The 14539-nt window shown below is 42.9% G+C and overlaps 2 protein-coding genes across 13 annotated transcripts in view; both read left to right on the top strand.

The window, feature by feature from the left end:
* POLR2D (RNA polymerase II subunit D) overlaps positions 1-6347 on the top strand; it is a 29882-nt gene extending 23535 nt beyond the window's left edge. For both annotated transcript variants that reach the window (XR_016019640.1, XR_016019639.1), the window contains one exon: positions 207-6347. The gene's annotated coding sequence lies outside the window, so the exon portion shown is untranslated. The remainder of the gene's footprint in view (positions 1-206) is intronic.
* The window catches only part of WDR33 (WD repeat domain 33), a 127867-nt gene that overhangs the window by 12286 nt on the left and 101042 nt on the right, over positions 1-14539 (top strand). For 6 of the 11 annotated variants that reach the window (XM_074334683.2, XM_074334690.2, XM_019717947.3 and 3 more), the window contains exon 1: positions 12692-12875. The exons of the other annotated variants lie outside the window; for them this stretch is intronic. The gene's annotated coding sequence lies outside the window, so the exon portion shown is untranslated. Of the gene's footprint in view, positions 1-12691; positions 12876-14539 lie in introns of those variants that run through there. 11 annotated transcript variants of the gene reach the window in all.

The following is a 14539-nucleotide window of genomic DNA, read 5'->3' as shown; positions in this document are numbered from 1 at the left end:
TATGGAAGAGAGTTTTTTGAATGTTCTTATTAACCATTTCTACTGATATCCTTGGCTGGAATATTTTAAAGCAAATACCAGACATTACATCATTCAACCAACAAACTTCAGAATATAACAGAAAAGGATTTTAAAAAATTTAATCAAAATATTAGTTACGTGTAAAAAATTGAACAGTTCTTTAATGTCTTCTAATATCCATACAGTCCATTCTGGTAAAGATGGCAGAGTAAACACTGCTTGCCTCCTCTCAAGACCATAACAACATTACAGCTAAACTACACAACAACGATCAATGAGCATCACCTGAAGTCTAGCTGAACAGAAGCCCTACAACTACAGACATACAGAAGCTGCCACTTCAAGACTGTTAGGAAGGGCAGAGACTCAGAATGGGCTCCTCCCACATCTGTGTGTGGCAGTTAAAAATCATGAGGAAGGAATACCAAGGTAGTGCTGTAGGTAAAGGCTGTGCTTACCTTCTCTCACAACCACATCAAAATTACAACTAAACTACAGAACAACCGTCATTGAGAATCGCTTAAAATCAAGCTGAACTGAAGCCTTTCAACTAAGGAGATGCAAAAGAAGCCACCTCCAGACTGGTGGGAGGGGCAGAGACACGGCACCAACTGGTCCCACACCCACATGTGACCGTTAAAGATCAGAAGGGATAGTTCAGCTGTGGCGGTCCCTCGCATCCCCCAGAGGACAGATTCCAGCCCCACCCCGGCCCAGGGTTCCAATGCCGGGGAGAGAAGTGGGGACAGAGTCCCAGAAAGCAGTTTCCAGGCTCTCGGCCTCACATAGAAAGGTGCTGGCTCAGGTAGTAGATGGTCATCAACTGTGACTAGTTGGCCATCGGCTGTTACCAGTTAGTCATTAGCCACTGATATAACTGCTGTGGCTAAGCTAGCAAAGTAGTGGTGTAGTGGTGGTGTAGTGGCGTGGCATGGCGTAGTGTGGGTTATGGATTGCAGACAGGCAGATTGCAGTTAACATGTGAGGTTGGTTGGCAGAGACAAGTGGACGGCGGGTTGCGGATTGTGTGGCTCCTGCTTCCTGTGTCTCCAACCCAGCCGCCAGTGAGACCATAGTGGTATGACTCCCCTACCTATGGCTCCGTGGGTGCTCCTTTTTGGTCTCACCATATCCTGCTTTCTTGTGTGGGGAGCGGGACTAGAGGCCACACATGACACCCTGCGTGACAGAAGTCCCCATAATTTTTGGTTGTGAAAACCAGAGGACATTGTGACTGAGTAAGACTGAGTGTGGCTGCACTCACAGGTGCTCCTCTTAAAGGGACAGTGCACAGCTTACCCACCAACAGAATCACTTGCTCTGAGCTCCAGCGCTGGGGCAGCAACTGGAAAGGCGGGAGGGACTTATGGTGGGGAACTGAGTCTCCTGGCATGGGACTGGGACTGGAGAGGTGGCTTTTTCCTGGATGGGGGAGCTGGCACAGGTCATTCTTTGTTGAGCCCTCCCGCTTCCCAGCCTGCAAACACAGGCGGCCGCCATATCTGAGCCTCTGCTATTAGTTCCCCACACCCTAAGCAATTCAAGACCCTACCCAATCCTACTTTTAGGCAAACCCAGGCCATTTCCAGTAGCTTTTTCATGTGGACCACCTGCATTGGTGTGTGGACAGAGTCCCAGAGAGCAGTTTCCAGGCTCTCGGCCTCACGTGGAAAGGTGCTGGCTCAGGTAGTAGATGGCCATCAGCTATGACTGGTTGGCCATCACCTGTAACCAGTTAGCCAATTGCCACTGATGTAACTGCCGTGGCTGCATTGGTTGGTTAGTTGGCAGGCAGAAAAGCGGACGGCAGGTGGTGGATCATGTGGCTACTATTTCCTGTGTCTTGCACAGCTGCCAGCAAGACGGATGCAGGAAGACCCCTTGTTGGGGTACTGGTGGATCCTGCTTCCTGTGTCTCCAACCCAGCCGCCAACGAGAATACAGTGGTATGACTCCCCTATCTGTGGCTCCGTGGGTGTTCCTTTTTGGCCTCACCATGTCCTGCGTTCTTGTGCAGGGAGCGGGAGGTGAGTCCCTGCATGACACTTGGCTCAAGCTCCAGACTTTCCTAGGGTCTCTCAAAGATTCGCAGAACCTAGACAAGCAGCATCTGGCTTGAGCATGTCCTGTACCTCTGGCGGAGCAGCCCTAAGCCAGCATTAGCAGCAGCTGGCCTTGGTTTGCGGCTTGGCCTCTCAAGGCACTTCCAAGCACAGCATGGGTGGCAGCCATCTGCGGATTTCTGTCTGGCTCCCACTGGGTGGCCCCAGGTGGGACACGGGCTGTGGCTGAAGCAGACCTACAGAGATCCCTCCAAGGTGATCCTGGGGCTGGCGCCCCCAGTGCCAGTTTCAAAAACGAGCTGGAGCATCACCTAGCCATCTCCAAGTATGACACACGCAAAGGGCGGACTGGGCAGGCACCAGAGTCCTGCTGAGGCAGATCCTGCTCCATAGGGTCAGCTCCTGCACAACAACTCATCCACTGTAGTCAAGGCCAGTCCTCACAAACAGTGAGTCCGAGGGTCAGCCCCTCCCATTGAGCTCAACTACAACCAAGGCTCAACTACAAGAGGAAGGCACACACAATCCACACAAGGGAGACACCTGGGTGCGTGGCTCAGGTGACCAGAAAGACTGAGCCACTGAACCCCACAGCACACTTACTACATAAGGCCACTCTACTAAGACTGGAAGACATAGCAGCCCTACCTAATACATAGAAACAAACACAGGGAGGCAGCCAAAATGGGAAGATTAAAAAAAACATGTCCCAAATGAAAGAACGGAACAAATCTCCAGAAAAAGAATTAAATAAAATGGAGACAAGCAATCTACCAGATGCAGAGTTCAAAACACTGATTATAAGGATGCTCAATGAACTCAGGGAGAACTTCAACAAGGTGATAGGAAACATAAAAATGGAGATGTGAAACAAAAAAGAACCAGTTAGAAATAAAAGATACAATAATGGAAATGAAGAATGTATTACAGGGAATCAATAGTAAATTAGATGAAGCAGAGAATCCAACCAGTGACATAGAAGATAAGGTAGCAGAAAACACCCAACCAGAACAGCAGAAAGAAAAAAGAATCCAAAAGACTAAGGAGAGTTTAAGGGGCCTCTGGGAAAACATTGAGTGTACCAACTTTCGCATTATAGGGGTACCAGAATGAGAAGAGAGAGCGCAAGGAATTGAAAACTTATTTGAAGAAATAATGACAGAAAACTTTCCTAACTTGGTGAGGAAAATAGACAAACAAGCCCAGGAAGTACAGAGTCCCAAATAAGATGAACCCAAAGAGGCCCACAACAAGACACATCATAATTAAAATGCCAAAGGTTAAAGATAAAGAGAGAATCTTAAAAGCAGCAAGAGAAAAGCAGTTAGTTACCTACAAGGGAGTCGCCATAAGAATGTCAGCTGATTTCTGAACAGGAACTTTGCAGGCCAGAGGGGTTAGTAGGAAATATTCAAAGTGGTGAAAAGCAAGGACCTACAACCAAGATTACCCAGCAAAGCTATCATTTAGAATTAAGGATAAAGAGCTTCTTAGACAAGAAAAAGGGAAAGGAGTTATCTTTTACAAGGAATCTTAGAGGGACTTCTTTAAGATGGGAGGGGTTAGGGATGGGTGAAAAGGTGAAGGCATTAAGTACATATTGGTTGTTACACAGTAGTCATGGTAGCGTAGGCTATAGCAAAAGGAATACAGTCAATGATGTTGTGGTAACTGTGTGGTGCCAGATAGGTATTAAATCTGTCAGGGTGATAGATGGAAATGGGGTTGGGGGGCAGAATGAAAAAGGTGAAGGCATTAAGAAATACAAATTGGAAATTACAAAATAGTTATGGGGATGTAAAGTATAGGGAATATAATCAATAATATGGTAAAAAGTATGTATAGTGACAGGTTTGTACTAGTCAGGGGGATCACTTCCTAAATTATATAAAGGTCTAACCACTATGCTGTACACTTGAAACTAATAGATGATAATATTGAATGTGAACTTTAATTGAAAATTTAAAAAAGGAGGGGGAAGATCAATAATATTGTGATAGCGTGATACAGTGTCAGATGGTTGCTGGACTTATCATGGTGATCACTCCTTTAGTATAGGGAATAAAATCAATAATGTGGTAATAACAGTATATGGAACTAGGTGAGAACTGTTGAATAACTATGATGTACACCTGAAACTAGTATAATAGTATATGTTAGCTGTATTTTAATTAAAAAATGTGAAAAAATAATTTTAAAAAAATCAGGAGTCATGTCTCAGTACTGAGGTCCCCCATGGAGGAGCAAGGGGTTTCAGCCCCACATCAGACTCTGCAACCCAGGGTTTCAGTGCTGAAAAGTCCCTACAACTTCTGAAAAACAGCAGAGATTGTGGCTGAGTGAAACAAGGGCACTTGTAGGTCCAAGTGCTCCTCATAAAGGGCCCACATATGGATTTGCTGACAGACTCTGTCTCTCTGAGCTCCATCACTGGGACAGCAGCTCAAAAGTTTTCAGGGATACAAATGGCGGTGTGAGGTGAATCTCTTGAAATCTCCCCTGGAATTTACAACAAGTTGAACAACTATAATTCCACAAAGGACTCCCTGCACAGCAGACAGGAAAGACTAAGAGATGTGCAACTGAAATCATCTAAAGGAGGGCAAATTGGGCAAGCGGAGGAGGAGAAAAGGGGGAGGTGTGGAGACAGGCTGCACATGTGGGCATAGGAGCAGACCAGAGCTCAGAGCTCTGAACTCCCTGCATTCCATAGCTACCGCAGCCACAGGAGAGGGAAGAATTCTAACTGCTATCGCTCCTATGGCCCACAGTCCCACCTAAGGGATCAGCATATAATATTGCTGAACCCAATGCTCACGGCACAGACCCTGTAGCAAAGACTGAGGGAAGAAGGGTGAAAACAGATGTTTAAGCCCTCATTGCCAAGCAGAGGTCAGAAAGCTTAGGTGCAGAGCCTAGCCAACCCCTCCTCCCTCTCCCAGAGCTCGCCCCACCCCACCCTCCCAGTGGTAGGAGCAGAACAATAGCAGTGTCAGATCAAAAGAACAGAATATTTGCAGTTCTGAGAACTGGCCTGCAGCCCCAGACTCACAGCCCAACTAGTTCCAGCGAAGGGCAGCGAGCCCTGGATGCAGGATGGGCTGTGATGGTGGTTGCCAACATTGCTAGATTTTTGTTTAGGATTTTTTTTGCATCTGTATTCATCAGAGATATTGGTTTGTAGTTTTCTTTTTTTGTGTTATCCTTACCAGGTTTTGGTATCAGGGTAATGTTGGCCTCATAGAATGAGTTAGGGTGTATTGTCCTCTTAAATGTTTTGGAAGAGTTTGAGTAAGACAGGTATTAGATCCTCTTTGAATGTTTGGTAGAATTCACCAGTGAAGTCATCTGGTCCCAGACTTTTGCTTTTGGGAAGGTTTTGGATGACTGATTCAATGTCCTTACTGGTGATCGGTCTGTTTAGATTTTCCAGTTCTTCATGGTTCAGCCTTGGAAGGCTATATGTTTCTACGAACTTGTCCATTTCTTCTAGGTTATTGAATTTGGTGGCACATAGTCATTCATAGTATTACTGGATGATCCTTTGCGTTTCTGTGGCATCCGTGATAACTTCCCCTCTTTCATTTCTGATTTTGTTTATTTGTGTCTTTTCTCTTTTTATCTTAGTGAGTCTAGTTAAGGGTTTGTCAATTTTATTAACCTTTTCAAAGAACCAGCTCTTTGTGGCATTAGTTTTTTCTATTGTCTTTTTGTTCTCTATTTAATTTAGTTCTGCTCTGATTTTTATTATTTCATTCCTTCTGCTGACTTTGGGTTTCATTTGATCTTTTTCTAGTTATTTAAGGTGTAACATGAGGTTATTTATCTGGGATTTTTCTTGTTTCGTGAGATAGGCCATAATGATACACATCTCCCTCCTTTTTGGTGGAGTCTTTAGGGGTTTGTATTTGTAGCATCATGTCATCTGCAAAAACTGACCATTTAACTTCTCCATTCCCAATTTGGATGCCTTTTATTTATTTATCTTGCCTGATTGCTCTGTCTGGACTTCCAATACTACGTTGAAAAGCAAAGGTGATAGGGGACAGCCTTACCATTTTTCTGAACGTAGAGCAAAGGGCTTCAGTTTTTCACCATTAATTATGATATTATCTGAGGGTCTGTCATATATGGCCTTTATTATGTTAAGGTATTTTCCTTCTATACCTATTTTATTATGTGTTTTAATCATAAATGGATGTTGTATCTTGTCAAATGTTTTTTCTGCACCTATTGATATAATCAGATGATTTTTGTCCTTTATTTTGTTTATGTGATCTATCACATTGATGGATTTGCATACGTTGAACCATCCTGTGACCCTGGGATGAACCTCATTTGGTCGTGATGTATAATCTTTTTAATACAGAGGACCTGAAAAGACATTTCTCCAAAGAGGACAAACAGCATATGAAAAAATGTTCGACATCATTAATCAAATAAAAACCACAATAAGAAATGCAAATAAAAACCACAATGAGATAGCACCTCACCCCAGTTAGAATGGCTATCATCAACAAGACAAATAGTAACAAGTGTTGGAGAGACTGTGGAGAAAAAGGAACCCTCATACACGGTTGGTGGGAATGCAGATTGGTGCAGCCGCTATGGAAGGCAGTTTGGAGGTTCCTCAAAAAATTAAGAATAGAATTATCACATGACCTAGCAATCCCTCTCCTGGGTATCTACCAAAAAAATATTAAAACATTTTTCCATAAGGACATATGTGCTCCAATGTTCATTGCAGCTTTATTTTCAGTGTCCAAGACATGGAAACAAGTAAAATGTCCTTCAATACATGATACTCTGGCCATATCAAAGATGAAATAGTACCATTTGTGACAACATGGATGGATCTTGAAATTATAATGCTAAGTGAAATAAGTCAGACAGAAAAAGTAGAGAACCATATCATTTCACTGATATGTAGTATATAAAACTGAAAACAACAAAAGAACAAGACAAACGAAGAAACAAAAACTGGTAGACATAGAGAATAGTTTAGTGGGTATCAGAGGATAAGGGGGGAGCGGGGGGGCTCTAGAAGAGGGTTAATGGGGTCTAATATATGGTGATGGAAGGAGAAGTGACTCTGGGTGGTGAACACACAATGTGATATATAGATGATGTATTACAGAATTGTACACCTGAAATTTATGTAACTTTGCTAACAGTTGTCACCCCAATAAACTTTAAAAAACAAACAAACAAACAAACAAACAAACAAACAAAATAGATGCCAGGGACATGAGGAGGGGAACTTTATTGTCTGGCTTCAGGGCTAGTGTAAAAGGGCAGCTTTCTCAAAGAGAAGTGCTGGCAGAATCCATTATTTCTTTGTTGAGTCCTACCCCCACCCAGTGTGGCCTCCATGAGTCTCCATCAACCTGGCTAACACTGTTCACCCCCCCGCCCCCCGTGATTACCTAAGACTCCACCCAAGCTGCTGCCAATGGCTTGTCTTGGGTCATGCTGAGGACTTTCTTAAAACCTCTCAAAGGTTCACAAACCCCACACAAGCAGCATCTGGTCTCAGCGTGCCCTCTACCTCTTGCTGAGCAGCCCCAAGCCTGGCACTAGCAACAGGTAGTCTCAGTTTGTGGCTTGGCCTCTCGAGGCACCTCCAAGCCCAGCGTGGGCAGTGGCTATCTGTGGATTGCCCTGTGGCTCATGCCAGGTGGCACCGGGCAAGGAACAGGCTGCAGCTAAACTTGGCCTGCAGCAGGGCCCCTCCCAGGTGGCCCTGGGACTGGATTGCCTGATGGCCATCTTGGCTGCCTCCACTGACAACACACCCAAAGGGCACACTGGGCAGGCACCAGAGTCTTGCTAAAGCGGATCCTGTTCCATAGGGTCAACTCCTGCACAACTCTTCCACTGTTGTCACGGCCATCCTTACAACCAATCGGCCTAAGGGTCAATCCCTCCCATTGACATGCAAACAGGAACTAAGGCTCAACTACAACAGAAGGGCACACACAGCACACACAAGGGCCACATCTGCAGAACCTGGCTCAAGTGACTGGAAAAGTGCACCACAGGCACCACAGGACACCTACTAGATAATACCACTTTACTAAGACTGGGAGACACAGCAGCCCTACCTAAAACAAAAACAAACACAGGGAGGCAGCACAACTTGGAAGACAAAGAAACATGTCCCAAGTGAAAGAATAGAACAAAGCTCCTGAATAAAAACTAAACAAAATGGAGACAAGCAACCTACCAGATGTAAAGTTTAAAACACTGGTTATAAGGATGCTCAATGATCTCAGTGAGAACTTCAACAAAGAGATAGGAAACATCAAAATGGGGATAGAAAATATAAAAGAACCAGTCAGAAGTGAAGAATACAATAATGGAAATGAAAAATACATTAGAGGGAATCAAGAGTAGATTAAGATGAAGCAGAGGATCAAATCAGCAATTTAGAAGTTAATGTAGCAGGAAACACCCAATCAGAACAGCAAAAAGAAAAAAGAATTAAAAAAATGGGTATAGTTTAAGGGGCCTCTGGAACAACATCAAGTGTACCAACATTTGCATCATTGGGGTACCAGAAGAAGAGAGAGAGCAAGGATTTGAAAACCTATTTGAAGAAATAATGATGGAAAACTTCCCTAGCGTGGTGAATAAAATTGACATATAAGCCCAGGAAGTTCAGAGAGTCCCAAACAAGGTGAACCCAAACAGGCTCACACCAAGACACATTATAATTAAAATTAAAGACAAAGAGGCAATCCTAAAAGCAAGAGAAAGGCAACTAGTTTCTTACAAGGGAGTTCCCATAAGATAGCTGATTTATCAACAGAAACTTTGCAGGCCAGAAGGGATTGGCATGAAATATTCAAAGTGAGGAAAAAGGGGAAAGGATTAAGAAGTACAAATTGGTAGTTACAAAATAATCATGGGGATGTAACTACAGCGTAAGAAATATAGTCAATAATATTGTAATAACTATGTATGGTGTCAGATGGGTACTAGATTTATTGGGGTGATCACTTTGTAAGTTATGTAAATGTGTGATCACTATGTTGTACACCTGAAATTAATATAATATTGTATGTCAACTGTAGTTGAAAATTAAAAAGTTATTTTTAAAAAAGTGATAAGAGGTAATACCAAAAATAAAAATGAAAAAATAGTATCTACCCAGCCCAGGCTTAAGTGTTTCCATTTTCTCAAAAATGTCATTTATTTTCTCTTCTTCTCTCTCTCTCCCTCTCTCCCTTTCATCAATTTGAGTCAGAATCCAAACAAGGACTACATATTGTTTTTGGCTCATGTGTCTTTTAAGTCACTTATCTATAAATTAATCTGTAATAGTTCCATGCCACCTTTTTTAATAACTTTTTTTTTTTAATTGGGGAAGGGGAACAGGACTTTATTGGGGAACAGTGTGTACTTCCAGGACTTCCAAGTCAAGTTGTCTTTTCAATCTTAGTTGTGGAGGGTGCTGTTCAGCTTCAAGTTGTTGTGCTTTCAGTCTTAGTTGTGGAGGGCACAGCTCAGGTCCAGGTCCAGTTGCTGTTGCTAGTTGCAGGGGGCGCAGCCCACCATCCCTTGTGGGAGTCGAACTGGCAACCTTGTGGTTGATAGGATGTGCTCCAACCAACTGAGCCATCCGGGAGCTCAGTGGCAGCTCAGTTCAAGGTGCCGTGTTCAATATTAGTTGCAGGGGGCGGAGCCCACCATCCTTTGCGGGACTCGAGGAATTGAACTGGCAACCTTGTGGTTGGGAGCCCACTGGCCCATGTGGGAATCGAACCAGCAGCCTTCAGAGTTAGGAGCATGGAGCTCTAACCGCCTGAGCCACCGGGCTGGCCCCAATAACTTTCTTTTTAAGACAATGATCACTAGTATAGAATTCTATAGAATATAGAATATGGCTGTTAGTAGTGTATCTCCTAATCAACTTAAAAAATCAATTTAAATATATTTCCCAGCAGGACCATGAGATTAGAGGTGTGAATGTCTTATGATTAGATTGATTTTGATAGGTGTATATAGTACAAAACTTTTATGACACATAATGATTCTGATAGGTGCCTATGATTATATGTACCCTGCAATTCAACATATTTTAAGAATTTTCCAGGATCAGGAAATGTGCTTAAATGCCTTGACTACAACTTGTAGCTATATCTAGGAATGGACTTCTTGCTTGTCAATTTTCTACCTTACCTTTAGAACCCAACTTAAGAGTGGACCCTTTAGGTCACCTTCCTGACCCCACTGCCCCCTTCACCTCATGAAAATCCAGCCTGCTATCCTGGCTTTCCTTCAGGGTTTCTGCTATCCCATCCTACACTTTTCACATGGAACTGAAATTGTCTCATACTACAAGGACCTCCTTGAGATCTGGTTTATTCTGTGCCCAGAAATTAGAGGAAATGCAAGGTGGTAACTGTTTGTTGCATGAGTAAGTGGTTTGTTGACCGAGTTCTGGGTTCTTCCACACCATCCATCCATGCTCCGCCCACTTCCACCTCCATCTTATTCTTTTAGGGTATATACACGCTCACACATCCTAATGTTAAAAACAAGGTAACAGGCCCCAAATGGAGTCATTGATGTTAAACCCATTGATGTTAAACCCAAATCGATATCACCAAATCAAGACTTGATTACAATTTTGGCCCTCCCAGAAGTGGAATCTTAAACCAGTCAATCAGGGATTGGCCAATTGGCACTAGTTGGATAATCTGCCTGATAGACTCCTGACATCCCCTAAAGGAAAGTAACCTTGCCATAACCAATCTGCTTTTGTGCCTGGTATAACTTTTTGTTTCCACTCCCTTCTGCCTATATAAGCCTTTGACTTTGTACAGCTCCTTGGAGTTCCCTTTTGTCTGCTAGCTTGGATGCTGCCCAATTCATGAATCAATGAGTAAAGCTAATGAGATCTTTAAAATTCACTCAGTTGAATTTTGTTTTTTAATATTAGCCTGGAGTAAAATTCTTGTTTTCTCAAAACTTTGTTGTTTCCAAGTTTATGGTAGTCCCTGCCTTCCTGGAGCTGAGGGAATGAAGACTAAACTTTTGACACCTCAAGAACTGCATGGTTCTAATATTTATTAATAATGCCCAGTGGCTTCCAAGTCTAGTCCAAACAAATAGAAAAATGGAAATATTCACCAAGTGATGAGTGATGTTAAGCAAGCAAAAAGAAATTGGATATTGTATTTGGTAACAAATAGAGATGCATTTAATAATAACATACAATGTCAGTAACCTGTTACTGCTTAAAACACACACACATGCACAGACACACACACACACACACACACACACACAAAACACTCTTTCCCCCCTTGGTGATTACAAAAGCAAAATACATGTATGTGAAGAAAACAGTTACCCTTAAACCCACGATTTTATTTCCTTAGCTATTTCTCATTACATATACATATTTAGTTGTTCGTATTCATGTCCCACTGAAATTAGATTATAAGCATTTCTGATGTCACCATAAAAACTTTGTGCTGTATACTCTGTGATGTCTGTGTAGTATTGTTGTATGATGTGCTATTATTTAACTATTCTCTAGCGTTGTACCCTGAAGTTGCTTCCATTTTTTTTTTTTTTTCTATCATCAATAGTACCTCAGTGACAGGTTTGTACATGCATCTTTTTCACATTTCTCAGGCTATTCTTCGATTTTTAGAAGGATTAGAGTCAAAAGCAACAAACATTTTTAAGATTCTTGATTCATATTGCCAAATTACTTTCCAAAAGTTAGAAGACAACTTGCTTGTTTTGAAGGTGTATTCTGAACTTCATATAAGTAGAATCATCCAGCATGTCCTGTTTTGTACCTGATTTTACAATACCTGTGATGTTCATCCCGTTTGTTGTATTTATCAGTAATTATTTCCTATTGCTGTGTAGATGTACGTTGTTTATAACCACACCACAATTTATTTAGCTGTACAACTACTGATTGACATTATCCCTGTTTGGTTATTTTGAATAATGCTGCTGTGAACATTTTTGTACAAGCCTTTAGTGGATGTATTACTCTTGGAGTAGAATTTCTGTGTCGCAGGGTGAGGACAGCTTTTGAATATACTGAAACAGTTTTTTCCAAAGTGGTTGTACCACAGGGCTCAGTTCTTGGTCTCCTGACTCTAAGCGAGGAAAGGAGATAAACCAGAGGCATGACTCCCTTAGCATAATGAGTAAACCCAGCGTGCTTGACTCAGGTACTTTCATTTAAGTTCTCAAAATACTGTCAGGCAGGTGTCATTATTTCACGGACGAATAAATAGCAAGGTCAAGTGCCTTGTTCACAATTTGACTCTGCAGAGTTTGGCCACATAACCTACGGTATTGCCGCAGCGACCCCGAACAAATTTCTTATCCAAATTTTGGAAAACGGGGTGTTTTTTGAGCATCAAGGTTAGTTCACAGTGTGAAGAAAGTCAATACCGTGAAGCGTCCTCGCCTCATTCCTTCTTCCCAGGCACAGCGGACCTCTTCTCAGCGGGAACAAAGGAAACCCGGCTAGGCCGCGTGGGGATCGGGCCAGGCCCGGCCCCTCACCTATGCACATGCGCAGGTTGAGTCCTACGGAGTCTGGCGGCTTGGGCGCGCGTGACGTAGAACCATACGCCGGTGCGTGGTGACGGAAAGGCGTGCGCTCTGTGGCTCATGGAGGAGATGGCGGCTGCTCCTTTGGAGGAGCGAGGTTGAGAGGGGCGGAGGGCGGAGGCCGAAACGAGACATTCCTGACAGTGAGGACGAACACTTCGCTCGCCATTCATTAGGAGCTCTGCTCAGCGCCGTAGGGTGAGTGCGGCGGCGGGACGGGACCGCCCGCCTGCAGCGGCTACGGCTCTTTCCGCCATTTTCAAGCCCGGCCGTTGCGTGCTTTGCGGGCCTGGAGGGGCGCCTGGGAACTGGGTGGAAGAGCGTGGAGGGTCGACGCCGGGAGGGTTCTCTGCGGCAGGTTGGAGCCCTACGGCAGGGGGCTGGAGGCTTGAGGCACACCGGGAAAGGAAGGCATGGTCGGTCTAAGGCCTTGACTGGGGGACCGGTGGCGACAAGAAGACGTAGGTAGAGTAGGCCACGGATAAGACATGAAGTTTGGAGGAGGGAAGTGCTTTAAACTGAGATTTGGGGCTGGAGTGGAAGGGTTAGGGCCGGGAGTTGAAAGGAGTGTGGCTTTGAATGGTTGGTTTAAGGGGTCGCGGGAAATTAATGCGAAACCTGTGAGACAGCGGAAGGTTTAGCTTCGAAATCGTGGCTTGAAATCGGTATTTGTAACAGGAATAAGTTTACGTACAGCTTGACAGGTAAAAACCTTGTTCCCTTGGAATACATTCCTATTTTGTTTGTTTTAAATCATGCTGCCTACAAGAATCCCTTTAATGACTCCCTCCACATCCCCGATTTTAATTTGACTTCTGGCAACTAGATATGTAGAGTCTTAGAAAGCATTCTTAAAAGAAAAACACAAAAATGAACGTTGATACTTGGTTGTAACCCTTGTGGTTAGTGACCCCTCCGGAGAAAGAAGGAAGCGGGTCGATAGGGAATTCTGTAATTGGATCTGTTTAAATCAAATCAGAAAAGTGTGGGTTACCTGTAAAAAGCCTGTCAAGAATGTTTTGAAGTAATTTCTACTTTGATAAGATAAAGTTCACTGTTCCGGATAAAGACATCAGAATATGAACAAAAAACCCCTGTGTTAAAAGGACTACTTCTTGGGAGAGCTGGGTTGACTTCTTAAGTACAGTCTGGAGATCTAGTGCACGCTGTATTTTTTGCCTGTGAAAGTGATGCACTGGTAGATTTATTCACACGAAACTTTTGGAGACGGTTAGTTAAAAGGAAACATGTTAATTGTTCCCCGGGTGGCATTTGTCTTTTCCTAATCTTAATTATATTTAATACCAATCTTTTATTAGCATACTTTTGCACTTTTTAATTGGTCTCCTTACCTAGAAGAAGGTGAAAAATACTGGATCGATTTGATTTGGTGCTGAGGCTTGAAATTCCTTATTTAGCCTATTTATTTGAAGAAAAGTTATCTTTCTGAACTCGTGGAATAATTTTGGTAGAAAGTTGGCCTTACGTCACTATGCTTTAAGAAAACATACATAAATCCTTATTATGAAGTTGATTGCTTGCATTGTTTGGTTGGTGAAAAATATTAAAGTGACAGATTTTGCCATCACAATTTAAACTTGACCTTTAATTACCCTTTTTACTAACCACTTAAAGTGCTTATTCAGAACTCTCTTTGTTAAGTAATAAGTCCATACAGTTTTCACATTATTTTGGGAAAAACATGTTATCTGATTATTGCCAAAGTTTGAACTGTTTCATATTTCAAAATAAGAAGGTAAGGTTACACTAAAGCTTTATAACTACAACAAATACTGTGACAATGATATTAGTGAAAGTTACTTATGAAGGTATTTACATAATTCTTTTGAGGTTGCTTAGGA

This window comes from Rhinolophus sinicus, chromosome 17, assembly GCF_057876585.1.
Source record: "Rhinolophus sinicus isolate RSI-liver-muscle chromosome 17, RSI-T2T, whole genome shotgun sequence".
NCBI lineage: Eukaryota > Metazoa > Chordata > Mammalia > Chiroptera > Rhinolophidae > Rhinolophus > Rhinolophus sinicus.
Note: the sequence above shows the minus strand (reverse complement) of the source record. Positions and strands in the feature narration are given on the sequence as shown.